The sequence below is a fragment of the Gavialis gangeticus genome, unplaced genomic scaffold, assembly GCF_001723915.1.
Source record: "Gavialis gangeticus isolate Ggan-Ray unplaced genomic scaffold, GavGan_comp1, whole genome shotgun sequence".
Taxonomy (NCBI): Eukaryota; Metazoa; Chordata; order Crocodylia; family Gavialidae; genus Gavialis; species Gavialis gangeticus.
In genome coordinates this window covers 32,961,768-32,983,443 of record NW_017729004.1, presented here as the reverse complement: position 1 = coordinate 32,983,443, position 21,676 = coordinate 32,961,768, and the positions used below count along the sequence as shown (strand labels likewise).

The window sequence follows — 21,676 nt, the reverse complement described above, 5'->3', positions numbered from 1 at the left end:
AGGCGGCCGCCGGGAGGCAGAGCCGACGGCACCTGAGCGCGGGGCAGGGCAGGGCAGGGCAGGGCGAGGCAGGGAGGCGCCGCCTGAGCTCCGCGCCAACCTCACTCCCCGCGGCCACAAATGTGAGGCGGGCTGGGCTGCACCAGCTCTGCCCCTGGCAGCCGGGACCCGGGACCCTCCCGCCGCAGCCGGGGCATCCCTGGCGCAGGACCAGGGTCAGGGATAGTGACGGGGGCCTCAAGCGGCAGCTCCGCGCTGCTCGCCCGGGTCGGCCGCGGCGGGGTTTCCGGTCCCGCTCTTACTTCTCGGGGTCCTGGCGGACAGGTGAGCCGCGAAGCGTCTTGAGAAGCCGATGCGCCATTTGTGACAGTGGGAGAGGAAGAAAATGAACCTGACTGTATCCCTCCAGTAATAGCGCATTACATTCATATCATTAAAAGAAATGTTACTGCTGGGTTTAAAGGACTGTTCCAGGCAGGTCTGGAGCCTCCTCAGCACAGTCGCCACTAGCCATCTCAGCGCTGTGGGCTGTGCCTCTGGCTTTCCGAGACTCTCCGAGGGCTTCACAGCATCCCTGTGGTCTCCTTTTACCTATGGGGCAGATGGGTCACTCAGTGTCTGTGAAAATACAACACGAGCCGTAGTCACCATTCATTTCAGACAACCATGCGGCCTCCTGCTTCTCTCTGACCGATGTTTAAATAAAGGAGGTGAACTGGAAAATATTCTATTAATTTGTGCTTTCCTGATTTAAGTTTTAGTACAGCATTAAATGATAGCTTTTACCCTGAGCTTTTAAATGTAAGCATTCATTAACTAAAAATACTTTCTTAATTACATATAAAAAGCCAAGATTTTCCAGAACAGCAAAGTAAATTGGTTTATCTAGGTCCCAAATAAGGAATCTTAACTGCTGGGATTATAATTCACTGTTAAATATGTTTGAATAGTTTTTGCTGGTTTTCCAGTCAAGAGAACATACTGACAACTTTTGATGCAGTTCAACTTTTACTTGAACTATTAGAACACAAAGGTTTATTTCACTGGACAGTATTTCTAATGGAAAAAAAATCTTGGTTTGCCTTTTTCATGAGGAAACACCTAACCCCTACAACTTGCTGTAAGCAGGTGAATCCCTTTGTGCAATACTGTCACCAATATAAATTTAAAAATTATAGAATGATCTCAAGAAAGTTCACTGATGTGAGACTGTGTGCTGCAAACAAGATACCTGGCAGCTAAGTAAAAGGGTGAACTAATAAAATGTAACTCTTTTATTCCATTAATGGAAGCAGAGAAAATTTAAAATGTAAATAACGTGCCACAGCAGAAAGACTGGCTCTTTGGGCTTAAATATGAATTGCCCTTATGTTCCTTGCAGTCTCAAGGAAGTGCAGAACATGCAATATAAGCTGTAACATGCAGGTATGCACAGGGTCAATTAAAACTTTTTTTGCCCCAAATTCTAGTGTTTTGCCAACAACAGCTGTATCTCAGGAAAAATAACTTCTACCCCAAGCAGAAAATGTCTTGGTTCTTAAGTTACTGAAAAACATTTACCAAATATTATTAGCCTTTTAAAAATAACTTTCATGATAACCATGATATTGGACGAAACAAGATTCCAAAATGAAGTGACTACAGTTCTGAAATTCAGGACTTCTGTTCTGAACAAATTACAGGCAGGGAAATTAGGGGAGAGCTGTTCAGAGACAGCAGTTTAATATCAGCCTTCAACTACCTGAAGGGTAGTTACAGAGAGGATGGAGCTAAACTGTTCTCTGTGGCAGCAGATGACAGAACAAGGAGCAATGGTCTCAAGTTACAGCAAGGGAAGTTTAGTTTAGATATTAGGAAAAACTTTTTCACAAGGAGGGTGGTGAAGCACTGGATAGGTTATCCAGAGAGGTTGTGGACTCTCTATCCTTCATCCTTGGAGGTTTTTAAGATCTAGCTAGACAAAGCCTTGGCTGGGATGAGCTAGTTGGCAATGGTCCTGCTGTGAGCAGGGGGTTGAACCATATGACCTCCTGAGGTCCCTTCCAACCCAAATTTTCTATGATTCAGTTATGGCAGAATCAAAATAAGTTGTTGTTTGAGGATCAGTAAGAATATAGAAAGAGAGCAGTCATTTTGGCAGTGATTATTACCATAAGGAGTAGTCTGAATATCTTAAGCAATCTTTCTTAGTACTTTGTCTCTTAAAAATGGCAAAAAGTAGATCCCTCTCTAGCTGCTTCCTTATAAATTCACAATTTCTTAATTTAATTATCATACAAAGAGGATACACTTCTCATCTTATTTTTCCTACTTTGTTATTCACAATCTAAAGCAAATCAAAAAGTATCAATAAACAAACATCTGTGCCAAAAATTTACCATGTAGGGAAAAGTATTTAATCTCAGTGTGCTATAATGCTTGTTTTTAGCTAAGAAATAGTAGAAATAAAAGCAGTATAATATGTGAATTGAAATAAAGGTTTTTTGTGTTTTTGAACTAGTACCTGTTTTAAAATCCTTACCTCCATAACTGCCCTCATGAGTGATTCACACCTAGGATGTTGAGGCACCCTGGGGTTCCCTGAGATCCTTTCAAAGGTGTCATGGCCACATAATGTTACCACTGTTAGGTTTGCAAATATGGTTCACAAGATAAACCCAGAGATTTCAAATGGCAAACCATAGTATTAAAAACATTCTGACCTGTTGTGGTTTTTTCTGGGTTCTTTGCAACAGAAAGAGCAATAAATAATAGTTATTTTTTTGGTAGGGAAGGAATGAGTGAGAACTAAGTAATTGCAGACATTTTTCAAGGGGTTCCCTGAGTCTAAAAAAGTTAAGAACGCTGGTCTCAGGAGCTTGTGGCTTTTCGGCATGGTATTTTTGTATGGTTCAAAAATCATTGTAACACTATAGTTTTCCGGCTATTCAGAACATTAAATTACTGGTATCTTTTTCAAAAGGTTATTTAGCAGAAGGACCAGGAACCTCGCACTAAGTTCTCATTTGCTTTTTCTTGCTAAAATTGAGAAATGATGCATTTGTTATTCATACCATAGCCATCTGAAATGGAAAGTCTCCCAGTGACTATGTCTGTGCAACACTCAAAGGACCTATATTTCAACTGTGAAATATGGGTCACTTGGAAAGTGAGTCAAAAATTTGTGAGGCACCGACAGTACTGGTTAGTGTTTCTCAACCAAGGTGCTCCCCTGTAAGTACTGGCTCCTAGGGTGCTTCTACACATGATGACATTAACATATACACATAACAAAAAAGTCGCTTTGTGTGGCTTAATAGCATCACAGTGTACACGTGCAAGACTTTTGGGGGGTTCAAATGACACTGCATCATTGCAACCTAAACTTCATCCAGATGTAATTTAGTTTGCAGCTTTGCAAATTGCAATAATGCAGCTATTAGCTCGGTCCCCAGCTGTGGGCAGTCTCTGCAGGAAAAAAAGGATTGGGCCCCTCACTGCTTCTTCCTTCAGCAGGCACCTACTGAAGACAGAAGCGGCAAGGGGCCCGATCCTATTTTTTTTTCCCCCGGATGAGCTGCTAGTGGGCTGAGTAGCCCCTGACCTTTGGGGAGAACAGGTGACCACCCCGGCCACCGCTGCATCAGCAGCTCGCCCCAAGCCATGGTAGAGGCAGGCAGGCTCCGCTGAAAAGGATCAGGCCCCTCACCATTTCTCCCTTCAGTAGGTGCCTGCTGAAGGGAGAAGCGTCAGGGCCTGCCCATGGCTGGGGGGCAAGCTGTTGGCAGGCTGAGCAGCCCCTGAGCTGCAGGGGGACCTGGTCCTTCCCTCTACAGCAGCAGTGCCCTCCAGGGCCTCCCAGGTGGGCTGCTAGCATACTGGGTGCTGCCCCAACTCAGAGGCAAACCCAGCCCAATTCAACTGTTCCCCAAGCCTGCCCACTAGAAGCCCACTGGTCACTGCTTCCTGGGCAGGCTCGGGGAACAGTTGGATCAGGCCAGGTGCTGCCTCCGAGCTGGGGTAGCACTGGGCCTGCTAGCAGTCTGCCCAGGCAGTCCTGGGGGGCGCTGCCACCAAGGAGGGAAGGACTGGGTCCCCCTGCAGCTCAGGGACCACTCAACCCGCCACCAGCTTGCCTCTGGTCTGCAGGCAGGCTCTGGCACCAACAAAAAGGTGCCGCAATGTGATGGTAAATTGAAACGGTTTAGTCCTCAGGGTTTTGTTTTCTGCCCCCCCATTTCAATGTAGGTGTTATAGAATAAAACCTTGGGGATTAAACTCCTATCACGTGTACAAGTGCCCCTACATGCCAGGCACTCTGTGCCTGTTCCGGTGTCCTTGCATCTCTCCTTGTGGCCCCTTGCATCAGCTCTGGGAGCTGGTGAATGAGCTGAGCTGAAAAGCACACCCCAAACCTACTGGCAGCCCCTGTGCCAATCACCACCATAGTCCAAGCAATGCAGTCTGCTACAGGTGGCTGGATGGCCATGGGGCTGTTTCCCTGCAAGCTCCTGGAGCTGGTGGGAGAAGCCATGGGAAACGGTGGCTCTGGGCACTAGCATTCAAGCAACTGGACTTTTGTGGGTTGTCAGGAGGTAAGCATGGTAAAAAATATCGTTACATAAGATGCTATTAAATTCCAAAAAATTATGGAGGGGTGCCCTGAAGAAGGTTAAGAACCACTGACTGGCATAGGTATACTCTAGAGAAAAGGACAGTGAGTATTTTTCTTTGCTTCAGTGGAAATTCAAACTGTACAAGTGATTCTAAATATATTTTTTTGTTTAAATTATCAAATTGCACCTACTTTTCATCTGTTCAAATCATTGTGGGAGATATTATGAATGATGAAGTAGCAGGTTGCTTTTAATAAATGCTTAAAATTGCAAGGAAAAAATTAAATATTTTTTTTCTTAGTCTGGAGTTTTGCACTGGACAGAAGTAGTGGAAAGGTGACAGAAACATCAGTAATGGGTAGAACCCTGGCCAAAATTTTCACTGACCATTAGAAGAAAAACTTTTATCAGGTAGTCTGAAATACATTTAGAATACAGGAGACTTCATGACCTCTATCTCAGTTTTTCTGTGCATACAGGAAGCAGGCACATCCATGAATTTACTGACTCAACTATGGAGCAGTTCCCTCAGTGTTTGCTCTCATTTGCCATTGCAGTGTGATCCAACTAGAAGGTGATCAGCTTAACAAAACAGTGGCTTTTAACAACATACTGGAGGCTGAAAAAAAAGAAAAATTGTGAAGGTAACTTCATGTTTTTTTAAAGATACAAGTTTTCTTTTAAATAGCAAAGATTGAATGAAAATTACAAAGGTGGAGAAAGGCAAAAACTTGTTCTTGGAATCTGAAATTTCTCAGTAACTGCTCTGATTCTTGATTGAGCTAGATACATAATCCTATATTTGTCAGCAAGAATCCTCTTCCAGTTTTGCTCTAATCCATTTATGCGCACTTCATCAACAAAATGTAAGCACCAGTTTAAATGCTGCCCTGTTCTGAACAAATTTAGTTAAGCTGTTGAAAACCAACAAACAGTATACTGCATGTACTATTTAGATTGCAACCAAATAATTTTATAGTAATGCAAGCACAGTTTGAGGCCACTTTCTTCCTCTGGTCTCCACATATTTAACTTATTTAGTTAAAAAATATTCAAAAGTAATCTTTATCAAAATTAAACAATTTGTTATCCTGCATTATAGGTATCAACTATTCAAAAACTAAATATAACTCTATCTAAATATATATTCACAAATACAGGTTTCATCCTTTAACTGTTGTCAAGGGAGCAGATCTTGCAACAAGATCTGTGAAGTATGGGGGTTCACCCACACATCTGCAGTTACAGGATGTGGTTCAAAGTTAGTGTACCTAAAGACTTGACTCACTATGTTTGGTTGGAACCTTTGTGTAATAGTGGCAGTATCGTAGCTAATTAGGTTAATCTGAGGCATGATTATTGCTAGATGAAACCTCTCTCGTTCCCCAGTGTTCAGGAGTGTTGGATTTTAAAATATTGCTAATATAGTAAGAAATTAAATTGGCTGTTTTTTAATAAACAATAATCTATACCTGGTAGAATAGCAGCATTATTGAAATTAGTTGTCCTCACAACATAGCAAGGGAAATATGTGAGAGAGAATTTTCCTTGAAATAAACCTCCACATTTTAATAGCCAGTCATCAGTGTTCATTGTTAGGCAATTACTGACTGATTACAATGAATAACTATCACATTTAAAATTAAGTTTCAGGAAATCATACTGTACCTTAACTGTTGCACCTTGCATGAATCAATGCTAATAAAAAAAATAGGCAGGTTGAGGCATAAATAGTAAGTACATCTGCACAAACACGTTGAAAAAAAGGAGTTTGAAACTATATAAAATCTGCTATAGACTCAAGCCAAAAAGATTATTATATGTATTCTATATATAGAAAGGCCATTAGTCTGTCCATCTGTGTGTCTGTCTGTCCGTAACGCTCCTTAAATGTGAATAGCTTGAAAACTGTAAGAGAGAACATTTATGTCTTCAGAGAAATTTCTTTGCTAAACCTTACCATTTGTTTAGTGACCATGTCAGGATGATCCTAACTTCCAGAATCAGGGGAAAAAAGTCAGGGTCCAGGGCTGTTTCTACTGAGCTCTTCCCGGGAGTGCACCGAGAGCCTGCTACCACAGGGAAGACCGAGGGAGGGGCAAGCTGAGGAAAAGCAGGAGACGTGCAGAGGCGGGAGGCAGTGGGCGAGCAGTGGCGACCCGAGCAGGGAAGGAGGCGCTCAGGGTTGGCACAGAGGAAGCCCTGGAGCATGGGCAGCTGTTGCAAGGCACAGGTTTTGTTTGCCCTTGCCTAGCAAAGAGACAAGCAGCTGGGCAGCAGCATGGGCAGGTCCATTTCCAGTCTGCTGGACAAGAGCAAGTGCAGGAAGGGATTGGTATCTTCAAATGTTCAGCCTATTTAAGTTTTATAAATTTTTAATTTATTTAATAAATATAAAAAGTAAAGTCTGTTTGTTTTTGCTATTCGAAATTCATCTGTCATTCTTGACAGGCAATTCACTAGTATGTTAAATGTTTACAAACTTTGAGTGAAAGATTACATATCTGAAATACAGCTAATAAGTTACTGATTTGCTTTTGGAGTGATCCTGTATCATTATGGAACAATTTATTATTTGTTTTCAGTTCCACCCCTGCTCTTATGTCAAAGGTCACAAAACATTTTTCCATGCGTGAAAGAAGGTATTTTAGGTGTTTTAGCAAATCAGTCCTACTGTATGAATGTGCTGAGTCTATAATTATACATACTGAACAATGAAACTCCAGCTTTCTAAGGCAAATTAGCTTGTGGTAATCCTTGAATAATCAGACTATTGCAAAGTAAGGAATAAAGAACATAGATAGCCTGGACCTGAGAAATCTTATGCCTATAAATTTTTTTTTTTCAGGAAGAGGGGAGTAGAGTCAGTGGCAACCTACTCCTTCATCCAGAGGTTTAGAGGGCATCTTGATGAGTGGAGAAAGGTAGCACACTACCTTTGTAGTTACAATCGTTACGGTAGCCCTGGTAGTTTATTTGTCTTCAAACTTGCAAGAATATGTTATAAATACTGGTGGTTCATTTCCCTTTTGAATAGCAGGATCTCTATCTTACACGCTCAACTTCTGGCACTTTTTTTCTTGCAATCAAATTGACACTGGCTGCTTACAGATGTGGGGAAAAAACAAAACAAAACAGCACTTTATGAGTTTAGTACATGCCCAGAAGAGGCATTGCGTTAGTCTGACCCGGCTCATCCCACATCTGTATAAGTCGTGTGCTTCACTGGGGCTTTTCAGTGCTTGTGTCTAATAGCTGACTGCACCAGCTATTAGACAAAAGCACCATTAAGCCCCACTGAACCACACAGGTCAAACTAACATGCTTCCTCTTCCGGTAATGTGGTGTTTTTGGGGCATTTTTTCCATGTCTGTCAGCAGTATTACCCCTCTCAATTCACATAAAATGCATTTGAGAGACAAAGATTTTTTTTCATCTTTTCAATATTGTATACACTTCATACATACTGCTTAAATAATTTAATTAAAAAGTGTTTAGCAAATGTGGAACCTGGTACATTGGTAATATGTCTGTGGTAAACGGTAGGAAAAAGGATGTATAGAAAAATATCAGCATAACTACTGTATTATTCTGACATTTTTTGTTTTATTTTTTAATAGTTTTTAAAAAGAGTTCCAAGAATTGGAAAGAGGTAAATACGGATAAATGGGCTTTTTGCTTTACTAACTTCTCAATCACACTCTTCTAAATAAATCAATTTTGGCATTGCTCGAATTCTTTGCCTTACTTAATTTCCTAAATAACTTATACCATGACTTTACCATAGATGTATAGTTCCTTATTTATATATTCTTTAATTTTGTACTGATTCAGTTTTACATATCAACTTTTTGCAAAGTTTTTTTTTTTAAAAAGCAACCCATACTTTAATTCTGACTTTTATCATTCCTTTTGTAATCTAGCAAATTTCAATTAAATAATTTCATTTTCTTTTCTAGTACCTGTGTACACTTGTTTTGTTCTTCTGTTGAAGGAACTTCTAATATTGGGTTTGTCCTTACAATACTTTATCGCCTCACAAGTGTATATTCTGTGGTTTATAGATTAGAAGTCTGAGATACGGAGATGTAAATGATTTGCCCAGTTATGCTGAAAGCCTTGCCAATGTCAGGACTGGAAATTGGTTCTCTTCACAATTTAGTCCTGTGTGGGGTGTTGTCCAGGGCTCAGCAACCTATGGCCCAAAAAAAGAACTGTAGCAGCATGGGGGACTGGCAGCGTGCAGCTTGGCTTGGTGTATCTCCCTTTTCTGCCCTGTGCTGTGCCACTGATCTCCTCTGCAGCCCTTACTGCTGTCTCTTCTCCCTATGGCTACTGACTGTAAAATTTAGCCCTCCGCACTGCTGTGTGGGATGGACGTCAGTAGCAAGTGGTGGAGGCAGCAGTAGTTGGCTTGAGCACTACAGAGAGGAGCGGTGGGCTATGGTGGTGGCTGGGTTGCAAGGGGTGGCCTTCTGCTCTAAAAGGTTGCCAACCCCTGCTTTCGTCCATCTTTCCTTCTAAAAACACAAGCTCGCTCATTCTTCTGTTAGAATGTAGGTTTCTCAGACATGTTCTTTTTCTACCATCCTTCCAAGTCCCTGATTCTTTCTGTGGTTTACTGACTATACCATGAACACACAAATAAGCTCTAACAAATGCTTAAGAGTATCACATATTGTTTTGCATGCTGTTTTTTTCTTTTTAATAAATCCCTTTCACCTCTTTACTGCATTTGTGTGCTGGGATGAAATAAGTTCCACCATAACTTCAAACAGCTACCATGAATCAGAAGTTCCATCATAACTCCAAACATCTACCATGGCTGGATAATTGTTTCCTTGCTCCTCATTTCAATTATACAAGGGTATTTCAGAAAGTAACAGCAAAATGGCTTTCTGCACTGCACATCTGTGACAAAGAAAAACATTATATGGCAGCAGGGAACACTGATGGTGACACTGCCGTATGCCCCTATGTGGAGAACTAATGTGGTTCAGTAAATAATCATTGCACACAAAATGGTTTATTTCAAAATTTACCATTACTTTCTGAAACATCTCATATATCTCAACTATGATTTTACATTTCCTGCACACCAAAAGACCAGAATTTGAATCTTGTTGGGTTTTCTTACATTATTCACTGAGCCTTCAATCTGAGTTCTTAAATGCTAGTATCCCCCAAATGTTTACATTTATATTATAAACTGTCATGCTAAAAACCCCTGGCATTTTTGCCCTGAAAATCTGTAACCATATCTTTCTGTTAAGCCTATTTGCTGTTCAGCATCCTGTTTTATTACCCCATATGATGTAACTCTCCATTTGGCCTTAAACCCTTGAAATCTTGCCCAAATTCAGTAAGTTACAAAACAAACAAGACTTATGTTAGTTCCTTTGCATCCTAGACAAAGGATGCTGTTGTGATTGGGTGCTGTCTTTAAGTTAACTTGATTGTTTTGAAAAATAACCTGGTCTGTAACTGCTTGTATAAAAGCCCTTTTAGAAAGGGGAAAGATGACATGCTTTAAAATCAAAAGCAGCTCTTTGTAATTAAGTGGTTAGTGCCATTGTGTGTGTGTGTCTGTGTGTTCATTCCAGAGATCACTGTATATGTACCTTGTCACATAAAAAGGAGGGGGGCATGATATTTCCCAATAGGAAACAAGTGTAAAAATTAGTAGTTTTAAAATGGAATAAAGTTCCAAAAAAAAAAAAAATAGATCCAAATGTGTAATGTTGAAGGAGTTCTCCCTGTAAGTACAACCGTCAAAAACTCATTTACTTTTTAATTTGGATGTGGCTCTGGGTCTACTCCGGATCAGATAGTGCTGGAGCTAGCACACAGGGCTGGTCCAGCAAAGCGGCACATGCAGTGCGTGCCCCATGCTGGCTCCATGTGCCAAGTGCAGTCCCAAGTGCTGACACTAAGCCCTTGAGTGGAGCCACTGCATGCTGCACATGGGACATGGGCTGCACCAGCTATGTACACTGCACACAGCACAGGGTACTGGCATAAGACACATGCTACATGCAGCACCTTGCTGCACTGACCCTGTGCACTGGCTCTGGCATACCACAGCACAGACATGGCATGCAGAATGCACCTTGTGTCAGCCCTCTGGGCCACGTGCAGCGCCTCCAATGCCAGATCCAGCCTGGGCTCGAGACTAGCTCTACATGCCGCATGCAGCGCATGGGGTTGATTAGAGACCTATGAGTCAGATCATATGGCTCCATGGTCTAGATTTGGCCTGCGGGCTGTATGTTTGACAGCCCAGAACTAAGGACAATATCCTCCTCTCCTATTTCCGTAAGTGGAGGGAACAAGAAAAACTGGATCTCAGGAACCTTACATTTAAGAGCAGGAGGGCATGCTTTTCAGCAAGCCTTGCTAGTTCTCTCCCTCTTTAGAGAGAAGTTTTTGTGAGATTCTAAGGTTGCCTGGATCACAGTTCTTCATAGGTTTGGTTGGGCAGGAGGGAGCTGGAAGACCATTAGGATTTGTTAAATATGGATTTGGGTGTTAAGGTGATGCCAGTCAGACAAAGAAACACCCAAATAATATGTAACACCACCATGCAGTGCACAACAGTCCTAAATTAGGCACAAAGCTTTATCTTTCCCTTTTTTTTTCTTTTTATCTATAATGCCCTTGCATTCTAAAATATAAGCAATGGCAATACATAAATACATAAATGATCACAATTCTTGTTACTGTCACAATGCCATTATCCCAGATCTGAAGAATTATGGTAAAAAAATAATAAAAATTGTAGACAGTGGCAAACAAAAGTCAGTCTTGATTTATACCAACATGGGTTTATACTTAAATAATCTAATTGAACTCAGTGGAGGTATACTTGCATGATTAAGACCCCCTCTACATACGCAGGTAAAGGTGCAATTTGATCTAATGAGTAATTCACACTATCGCACCTCCCACCATGCCACGCATGCACGGCAGGAGGCACAAGTGTAGGATTGCACATTAGATCCAATCCCGCTTTACTGCTGGCGTAAGGGAAGCCTGATCCCGGGCTCCCCCTGCACAGCATGCCAAGAAGCAAGTTTCTATGGCTGGGATCCCCCTTTGCTAAGGGGGCTCCCAGCTGTGAGAGCCACGTGCTGCCAGGGCCAAGGGTCCTGCAACTGACGGGGCTCCAAGTCCCAGTTGCACCTCATGTTAATTGCAGGGTTTCTAGGTCCGGGATGCACCTGAGCCACAGCTGCAACTGAGAGCTCATCAGGTGCAGGTGCTGTGCAGCTGGAACTGAGAGCCCTGTGTGGACTGGGGGTTTTACACCCCCCCAAGTCTTGGGTATCACAGCAGCCGTGATCTGCAGGGCTTGGGAGTTTCATGGTGGGCAAGGTACACCCCTGCAGCTGGGAGCTCTGGCTGCTGATGGGGTTCCCAGCCACAGGGGAATCCCTGCTACATGTCCAAAACCCCGAATGCCGAACCAGCGAATAGCAAGGGTTTCCTGTATATGGGCGCATGCACTGTGCAAGGCTGCTGATTTCTCTGCATGGTGATGCCATTTTCCATAAAAGACAGTAAGGTGATAAGGAGTGGAGCAAAATGTAAAACAAATTAAAAGACTTCAGAAGAAATTAGGGATTTTACTTGATACTACTGTTATAAAGATACCTTGAGAAACACTGTGACAAACAGTGGCATTCAACTGGAAAACAACTTTTTGGACTGGTTAAGGGTACGAAGTGCTATGGCTTGATATACTTGATTTCTGAGATACTGAAACTTAATTCTGAAATTCTCATTGAATTAAATTTAGGTCTCTTTACTTTCAGTCCTTTCTTGTCCTTCCCCTCTCCCCTATCCTCCTCTGCACCAAGTGAAAAGAGCACATCAGCTCCAATAATGCATAGAAGGTGCTTTTTAAGAGGGCCTAGTCACAAAGTAGGCTCTGAGTTTCAGGGTTGAGCAGTTAGGATGCAACACCACACCTCAGCTTATGAGGTCACCTCTGTCTGGAAGAGGTCTTATTTTTTAGATGGAGGGGAGCAGATCTACATAAATGGCATGGGATGCATTAGCAGCATAAAGGGACAACTTCCTTTTTGCTTTTCTTAAAGATTTCTCAGGTGATAATGAGGGTAGATATGGTGTCGCTTCTTAGCCTGCCGATTGATCACAAAGGGATCCTTAGTTAGCACCTTCTGACTTCAGCTAACCACTACAATAGAAGCTAAATTGGACATATGTAGGTCTACAGAAAACAAGCATGTTTCTTTGTTAGCCATTAGAGAACTTCCTTGTGAACTCTCCATTTGCCTGAGTGATACTGCAATTAGCCCAGTCAGCATGCACACATGAAAAGCCTTCAGTTATTCCATTTCCCCCCCTCCATGCAGTAAAAAAAGGACGGCCTCTTTCAGAAGATGCTGCTTTGTGGTTCCTCGTTAGTGATTTAAATAGAGCACCACAACCATACTGTCCAACACTGAAGATGTTGGCTTATGGAGAGCTGCTAGGACATCAGAGCAAATATAACCGCCCTGAGTTCTAGCATTTTGATTTGAGCCTTCTTTTCACTTGTGAACGAGCTCCCTGAACTGATCTAATATGAGAAGAAATGCACCTTCTCTCAGGCTGGCCTCAGAGGGGATAGAAAGTTGTTAGAGAAAGGAACTTTTTTAGGAAATTGGTGACTAGACAGGACTAGGTCCTTCAGTGGCAGGGGAACCTTTTGTTTGATCTCTAGGTGCCTAGTGGAAGCTTAATGGGACACGAGGAGGAACTGTTGCAAGGAGTAGAAACTACTGCGACCCAGGCACCAGATGGATGTCTGTTTATAATGTTGAAAGGCCTGAATCACTTGCTGAATCAAATACTTCATCTCGATGGCCTCCCTGGGACACACCCTGGGAGACCTTGGTTCACTATGTGAATCCGAGCTTTCAAAAGATAAATACATTTAGATGCTGCCTTGTTGACCTCCTGGAAGGAATGGACTCATGAGTAAGTAATCCAAATACAGTGACTTCCATTATTTTGATGAATGTTCCTTGGGCAGAGGCAAGCCAAGGGGCTGTAATATGTATTGGAAATGTAACTGGTGCCTGAGAACCTGAAAAGTTTCTAGTCAGCCAGAGTCATGCATGCCCTTGAAGATGACAGATGTCAAGAAGTCTTCATCAGTCACTGCTAAAGTGAACTGATACACTTGGACCTCTGTATTCTACCGAATATCTTGAGTAGACCTCTTGACCTAGCTGATCCAGAAAGACAGGCACAGTGGCCCTAGCCCAAAGAATATAGGAAAATGTTTTGGCTGTATTAGCCTAGTCTGATGAAGGTAAAGGAAAGAAATATTTATGAGCTACTGTGAGAATCTGCATTTACAATACTAGAACAGGCAAGAAGGAAACCCTTCTTCCAAGGACTTCCAATTCTAAAGTAAGAGAAATATTAGGTATCTATATGCCCTTCAATACCTATAGCTAAGAAAAGTTTGGATTTAAAAGCTGTCTTCTAAAAGGGCACTTGGTAGAATTTGTTCCTATTAGATTTATCAGACAGAGAACCAAATCGAACCAAACACAGCAACTGAGCTTTCTTATTAGATAAGGAAGGAAGGAAATTAAAGTCTTACTCAAAAGGTTTAATAGAGATGGGAGAAATATTTTCCTTTCTGAAATCTCCTTGAGAGTTGAATCAAGGTGTCACTGAATACTTTTGAGCCGTTAAAAAAAAAAATTTAAAAAAAAGCTGCAAGGAAGAGTTGAGTGAACAAGTGGGCTGTAAGTGAAAGTTAGAACATTGGTTTCTATCTGAATGAGGTCTTGGACCATGTTGTGTATTTTGTTCACTGCTTAGGAGACATTTTGAGAGGTTCCTATGGCCACCTTTTGAAGGCTGCCAGTCTCACAGACCTCCTGGAGGGAATGGATTTATGAGAAATTCATCCAGATAAGGCAGGGGCAGGCATTATGCTGGCTGGAGGGCCTTTAAGCCCCACAGGTAGCTCTGCCCCTTGAGAGCTGCCCTGCGCCCTGGTCGTCATCTTGGGACTGGAACTCGCACCCTTAACCCCTGACCTTAGCCACTGGAAGCTCCCCCCTACCCACCAAACACTCCTTTTGGGAAGGGAGGGTTGCCATCTTAAAACCAGAAAAAAACAAACCATATACTAAAAGTCAAATACCTACAATAACATATTTTAATTTTATTACAAAAAATATTTTTGTCATGATTTGTGTTTGAGTACTGTATATAGGGGTGATTTTCACAATAACTCAAAAATAAAGTCTTAGTCTTGTATATTGTGTGGGGGTATGTGGTTGAGGGAGGGTGTGGGGGGGCATGTGTGTGTATGTGGGTTGGGGTGGGTGTGTGTATGGTGAGGGGTGGGGGAGTTTGTTAGGGGGTGTGGCTGTGTGTGGGGGGCAATAGGGTAAGTTGAGGGGGTGTATATGTGGGGGAGTTGTGAGGGCAGGGTGTGGGTATGTGGCATTTGTGGGGTGTAAGGGAGGCTGGGGGTGGTGGGGACCCCACTGCAGTTCCCCCATGGTGCACAGGCCCCACTGGCAGCAGCAGCAGGCGGGGGTGCTTGGGATGTTCGTGGCCCATGCATGCGCTACCACCGGTGGCACAAGGCTCCAGCCAACGCTGCACATTGTGGTGAGGATTGCTGCTGGGCCAGCGTGCCTCTATTGCCAGGGCTCCCCACCACACACATGTAGCTCCTGCACTCACGCACCACCAAGGTAAGCCCCACACTGGAGCCAGCTGTCTTCCCTGCCCCCTGCTATACAGGTCCCAGGACTTTGAGGAAGAAGGGACTGAAGCTCCTTCCATAAGAGTCCCCGGACCTGCACAGCAGGGGTGGGGATGACAGTTGGTCCCAGTGAGGGGCTTCCCTTGGTGGCACACAAGTGTGGGAGCTGCATGTGCGCAGTAGGGAGCCCTGGCAATAGAGGTGGGCTGGCCAGGCTGCGCTCCTCACCACAACGTGCAATGCTGGCTGGAGCCACATGCTGCCAGGCAACAGCACCTGAGCCAGGCATGAGTGCCCCCGCCTGCTGCTGCTCCTGCTGGCGAGTCCCATGTACCATGGGGGGAGTGTTTGGGGAGGTCCCCATGTCCCCCCTACCATCCCTCACATCCACACCCTGCCCACCTGAGCTCTGTGCTGCCACTGTCCCCCTGGGAATGGGCTCTGAGTTCCCACCAGGCCCATGCTCCATGCTCCCACCCACCTGCAGCTCCCCCCCGCCACTTCCCTACCTGCTGCTTGGAGCAAGTGGGACCCTGAGTAGTTGATAGGGTCCCTGGGAAGCTGTGTGCTAGCTAGGCTGGGCCCTTCCACCCATGGGAGTGAAAGTGAGGCACAAAAGGCTACGCTGGGGGTGTATATGTGGTTCCAGCTAGGTGGGGTACAATTAACTGGTGGGCACCGCGGGCTGGATGGAAGTGCCTAGCAGGCCTGCGAGCCGTATTTTGCCTGCCCCTGAGGTAAGGGATTATTTAGACACTAGCAGTCAGATGGAATGTGTACATCCCAGTGCAGCTGTCCTAAACAAATACAAGGTATACCTGGCTATAGCTACTGGAATGACTCAAAGTTAAAAAAAAATCTTGCTGTGTACTGTTTTTCAATCAAATGCATCATCCATGATACATTAGTATCTTGGAAAGAAATAAATGATTTAGAGAAAGGTATCATGCCCTAATTCACTTTAATCTGGGACAACTTCAGGTCTTGAAAAGCTACCCCAGTATATAGATTGTACATAGGTTATTAGGTAAGGTAGGAATCAGCTTGGGAGAGGGGCAGTTTAGCTATCCCCCATGGTAATGGAAGAGTGGCCAAGGAACAAACTCAAGGGAATCCCATTTGGAGAAAACAGGTAGACCTTATAAGAATCTAATCCTGATGTATTTAGATGGGCTTAAAAATGTCATAGGCAAGATCCAGATAAGACCATTCTTCTGCAGTGACTCTTCTGGGGTTCCCTGCAGAAGATATGTTAGACATGAGTGAGGCTGATCTCTTAAAGGTATCCAAATTAAGTCCAATTTGGGGGCCTTGTTGGGTCTCCATGCTCCTAGAAGACTGTTTTTTCTTGTCCAATACAGGCTTAAGAAAGAAACTGGAGAAAACAGAGGATGTGGCAATAGAGGCAGATCAGACCTTTTCCATTTAGGCTACCCGATGGGAAAGTCTGTTTTTCTTCTTGTGTCCTTGCCGTAAACTAGATGTTTTTCCAAAATTGTGCACAAATGATGGCTCTTTCCACTCTGTCCAACAGCGCAACACTGTTCACAAAACTCTTTTGTACTTTATGCCATTTAGTTCTGTGTGACCATAGAGTGGTTCTTCCATCTGCCTTGATCTTTATTTTTGGCTCGCTTTCTTCTGATATCAAGTGGTACAATTCCAGTCAGTAAGTACAGGCTATCCTTTAACGTTGGCTTTAGACATCCTGTTATTTCACAACCGCTGTTGTTTAGAACTGGGTCTAAAGACTGTAGAAGAAAGGAATTTCCATGGAGGAGGACCAGCAAGGCTACAAAGACCTCACAAAACTAACTTATTGGTCCCCAAATGGAAAGAGGAAGAATGAAAAGGAAACAAAGATCCCTTACTTTCATCTTAATCCAGAATCCTCCTCTCTGACATCAGCTCAGAGGCAGTTACTAGTCTTGTTCAGTAATTTATTCATCTACTCTTCATCTTCTTCTATTCTTGCTGTTGGCTGCAACAATTTTATACAGGTATAGGCACAGTAGGCAAACCAGCTGTATTGTTTGGAACAGGTGAGTCAAACAAAGCTTTACTCTTCTGCTAACATTTTCTGCTTCTGTTTTGGGACAAATCCATACGTTAGATAGCTAAAGTAAGTTGAAACAGGCATGGAAACCTCATTCATGGGCCCCTGCTGCCTATGTGTCAGGAAATAAGTAAGGACCTAGAACCTAACTTCTTCAGCACTCTCTGTCTCTCAGATTAAAATAAACCTCAAATGTCCATGGGGACAAAAATATAGATATCAACTAGAGAGCTGAACTGCTGACTTATTTGTTAAATACACCTGGTTGTGAAGTGTATTATGAAGTTTTGCTTTTTGTATTTTTTTTGTATAGCTTAAGATTACTTTTGAATAAAAATATTATTGCATTTCTGAAACTGTTGCCCTCATAAGTGTGTGGACAACTTATGTGTGCGCCTTCATTCATCTTAATTAAATGCTAACTCTAGATCTGCATTTCTGGCCCTCTTTGTTTTCCTTCTCCTCTTCAAAACTGTTAAGTAACTAGGTCTGATAGAAAGCATTAAGCTCCTTGTCCTGCCAAAATCTTTATGTATTCTGAGAATGGTCAGCAGGTGTGAAAGTGATTTTGGGTAAAGACCTACTTGACATATCAAGGCTTAAGATTTGTTATGTGATAAGCCACAAAAAATGTACTGAAAATAAATCACTTTTACCAAATTTCCATTGCATGGCCTGCATGATGCAAATGAGTCATTTTCAAGTCATTTCAAAAGTCTATATATTGAATATTACTAAAATGATAGTGCCACTATTATTTACAGATGACTCAAAATGACTACTTCAGCTGATATAACCCAGTTGCTGGTCATGATGGCAAAAAGTCCATCCAAAGGTGGGGATGGATCTCAGTGATGCAGATGTCTACAACCTTTATTACCTTAGCAGGCTCAAAGCTGATTAATGTTCTCTTAAAAGCTAAGAGTTATATCAAGGGCTGATAGAAAATATACTAGTTCTCTAGGTCCCTTTCCAGCTTGGACCAACTAGGGTTTTATGGAGTCCTGACTGCACCTAAGTTGACCTCCCCTAACAGAAGATTTAACTCTTAACTCTTCATAAATGGATTTTGTGTGGGCAGTTAAACAAAGCAGTTTGTATGTCAGGTTGTCAGGATTAACAGAAAAGGCCTTCACCAAGCAAGCATTTCAATTTTAGAGAATCAAACTTGTCTTGGGAAGTTCTGATTAAGGGGGACAGAAAAAGATGGATTTAGTAAAATATTTCTGATGAAAATAAAGTTTGTAAGTAAGACAGAAGGGAATCATGGGTTTTTTTTAGAAATATAAATGTAAAACGTGCATCTGACAATTCATAACCAGCTGTCAATTGTACAAAAACATTCTACGTTAATAGATAAATAGATACCTATTAATTTATTACTGTACTCCACACTTTTATTTTTTTCCCCTTAACCTGTTGAGTTTTCTAAGACATGTTCTGAGTATTTCAAAACCAGCAGTTAATGAACTAGTGGCTTTTTAAATTTCATTTTTCTGAGAGTATACATCTAAGTCTTGACTGTGTCTTCCCACCCATTTTTTGGCATATGAATTACTTTTTTTGTTTTCTTATAAGCACAATAAAGATGCTAGCAGAAAATGCTGCAATGTATTTGTGCTAAAATGTTTGGCTATTTGTAGCCTATAATGTACAACCATTTAAAAAAAATTTTTTTTTGTCTAATCATGCTCCAGTTACAAAGCAGGAAAAAACCAAAAACAAACCAAACCCCCTCCCAAAACCACCCCCAGCAAATGCAACTGATTTAGAATTGGGAAGAACTATTGTAGGTTTTACGTTCTATACAATCTCATATTCATGTACAGTCAGAACTCCCATAGACCTAGGAAGAGATTTGTACGTGCAAAGAGCCAAGGAACAGGGCCCTTAAGATTTAGCCATCAACTAGGAATATAAAATTTAACTTCACAACAGACAGACAATAGACAAGTAGTACAATTAATTTACATCAAACCATTCTACATGGCATGATTTCACAATATTTCATTTGAAGCCACTGCAAAATCATTTGGGGGTGGGGCCAAAAACCTTATTACTGAAGAAAAGAAAACTGATCTGTAGATACAAGGGGAAAAAAACCCTGCCTCCTCTCATTACACAAAATACCAAGTGGCTGTGAGATCATGTCTGTTCCAGTCAATAGGTCGCGCAATATTACATTATTTAAATAAATATGATTTAGTGATCTCCATCTAAACTGCTCCTACTCAGATAAAAGAAAAGAAAAAGATACAATAGATCAAATCTTGCCCCACCTTTCTTCCCCCCACCCCTTCTCTTAGTGAAACAGGCATAAATTGTTTAGGAGCACCACAGCGCCACCAACACAGATCAATGCAAAACAAAAAAGATCTCCCACCGTGTGAAAAAAATGCGCCTAGAAAAATGCCAAAAATTACAAAATGTCTCCCAAATGTACCTTCTGAGAGAAAAGCAAGGCTTCTATAATGAAATGTGGCTAAATAGGAGCCTTTAGACAAATAAGGCTTTAGGTTGACTTTCATAGGAGAGAGCTGATTTGCAAATAAAAAGGCCACTGTTTAGTAACAGACATAACTTAATATAAACCCTGTTATGTCAATCTCCACCTTCATTATACCAAAGGCAGGTTTTTTCCCTGTAGTTTGAACCAAAGTAATCCATCATGAGCTACCAGAAATGACATTATAAACTACCTTGGCTACAATCTCAATAAACATCCTATGGGAAGACATCTCCATACAGATTAGACAATGCATTACATTTATAAAGAGTAAAACATTTTTAGATAAATATAGCTATCACTCGCTACAAAACAAACCATCTTGAAAATATGAGAGTTCTTCCATCTGAAACAATCCTTTAAGTGCAGTTTAAGCTTCGATGTATTAATTTTTCAAGACGGAAACAAAAACTGTTTTCTAATTGTCGAAATTAACAAGCCAGTGTTGGGTGGAATCGGCACGAGATCAAAGCTGAAGAAAAATACAAAGACTACGTTGTGCTCAATAACCTCTCGCCAATCCTTTACACAGGGGGCATCTCGCAAAAAGGGAGCAAGAAATAGAGGTTTAAAAAATCCCAAACTTACCTTTAGAGAAGGCACGGGGGATAGTCCTTGCAAAATGACTGTAACAATATAGGCTGTGGACTTGTTCCCCTACAAACAGCCATCTCAATGCAGCACAGGGATCTCCAAACATCTTCCAAATATTTCGGAAATCAGAACTGGGACTTTCTGCCATGGTCCCTGGTTGAATTAGGAGGTTTTCCTGAGGATCTGGGGGCGTTTGGAGAAATCGGAGAAATATCCAAAGAAGATTAAAAGCAGAGACAGCAGGAGCCAGAAGACTCTGGGGTTAACAACTTTGTAATGGCAAACAGGCGCGCGCTGATTGGCTGGGAGGGCAGTGTCCCTCCAGTCTGCACTATCCCCCGCGCTCCCCCTCTGCAGCCTGGAAAAAAATGCAGTGTGCCATTTTACACTCGGCTTGACACACACACACAAATACACACACACACACACCCCCCCAAGCGACCAAAGTCTAGCCCCGATCTTTAGTGACGCTGCAAACCAGCAGCCTCTCCAGATCCTTTATTCCTCCTTCAGCAAGGACGTCTTTGCAGGGAAAGCAAGGCACAAAAAGGATGTGGGGCTTTACCATTATTTGTTCGAAATCCCTCAAGCGAGCTTGTGCGAACAGCCGCGCTGCTGAAGGCTCGTTACACCTCCCCTGTCATGCCAGGGGGAAGGCACCCGGGCTGTGCGATGTAACGACATTACAGCATCTAAAAGAGCCAGTCATGCCTGAAACCAAATCTATGCCTCCTTGATGCAGAAAGCCTTCAAGCCACGAAAATACTCCATGTATTGACAGATCTAAATACCTACCCGACCAAACAACGAGATTAATGTTATTTTCAACAGATACACCCATTGTGGCAGGAGGAGTTTTTTCCATAAAGGCTGGTTTAAAAACCCCTCCTTGTACTGACTGACAGAATTCAACCATGCTGCCCACAAACAAAATGGCTGTGGCACCGAGTTTGCTGGATCCTCCCACTGTGCCTCCCCCTGGCCTCCAGGAAGTGGTAGAAATCCCAAATAAAATTAGTACAAAAAGTACAATGCACGGTCTCCACTCCACACGAGGCTAGTAGGCGTCGGAGATCGTGAGGAGTCTTTACAAATCTTGGACTTTCTCAGGGATTTTTCTTGCTTTGAAGCCGGCATCAATCACTGGAAATGTACATGACTATGTAATTTGAACTTCCTGC

At 42.5% G+C, this 21,676-nt stretch overlaps 1 protein-coding gene across 2 annotated transcripts in view; it reads right to left on the bottom strand.

Moving 5' to 3' along the window:
• EPC1 (enhancer of polycomb homolog 1) overlaps positions 1 to 21,401 on the bottom strand; it is a 119,389-nt gene extending 97,988 nt beyond the window's left edge. Inside the window, exons 1-2 of one of the 2 annotated variants that reach the window (XM_019508198.1) lie at positions 21,061 to 21,401; positions 20,490 to 20,678 (exon numbers count right to left, since the gene is read on the bottom strand). The gene's annotated coding sequence lies outside the window, so the exon portion shown is untranslated. Of the gene's footprint in view, positions 1 to 20,489; positions 20,679 to 21,060 lie in introns of those variants that run through there. The other variant, XM_019508199.1, reaches the window with a different exon arrangement.
• Positions 21,402 to 21,676: the final 275 nt, after the last annotated feature.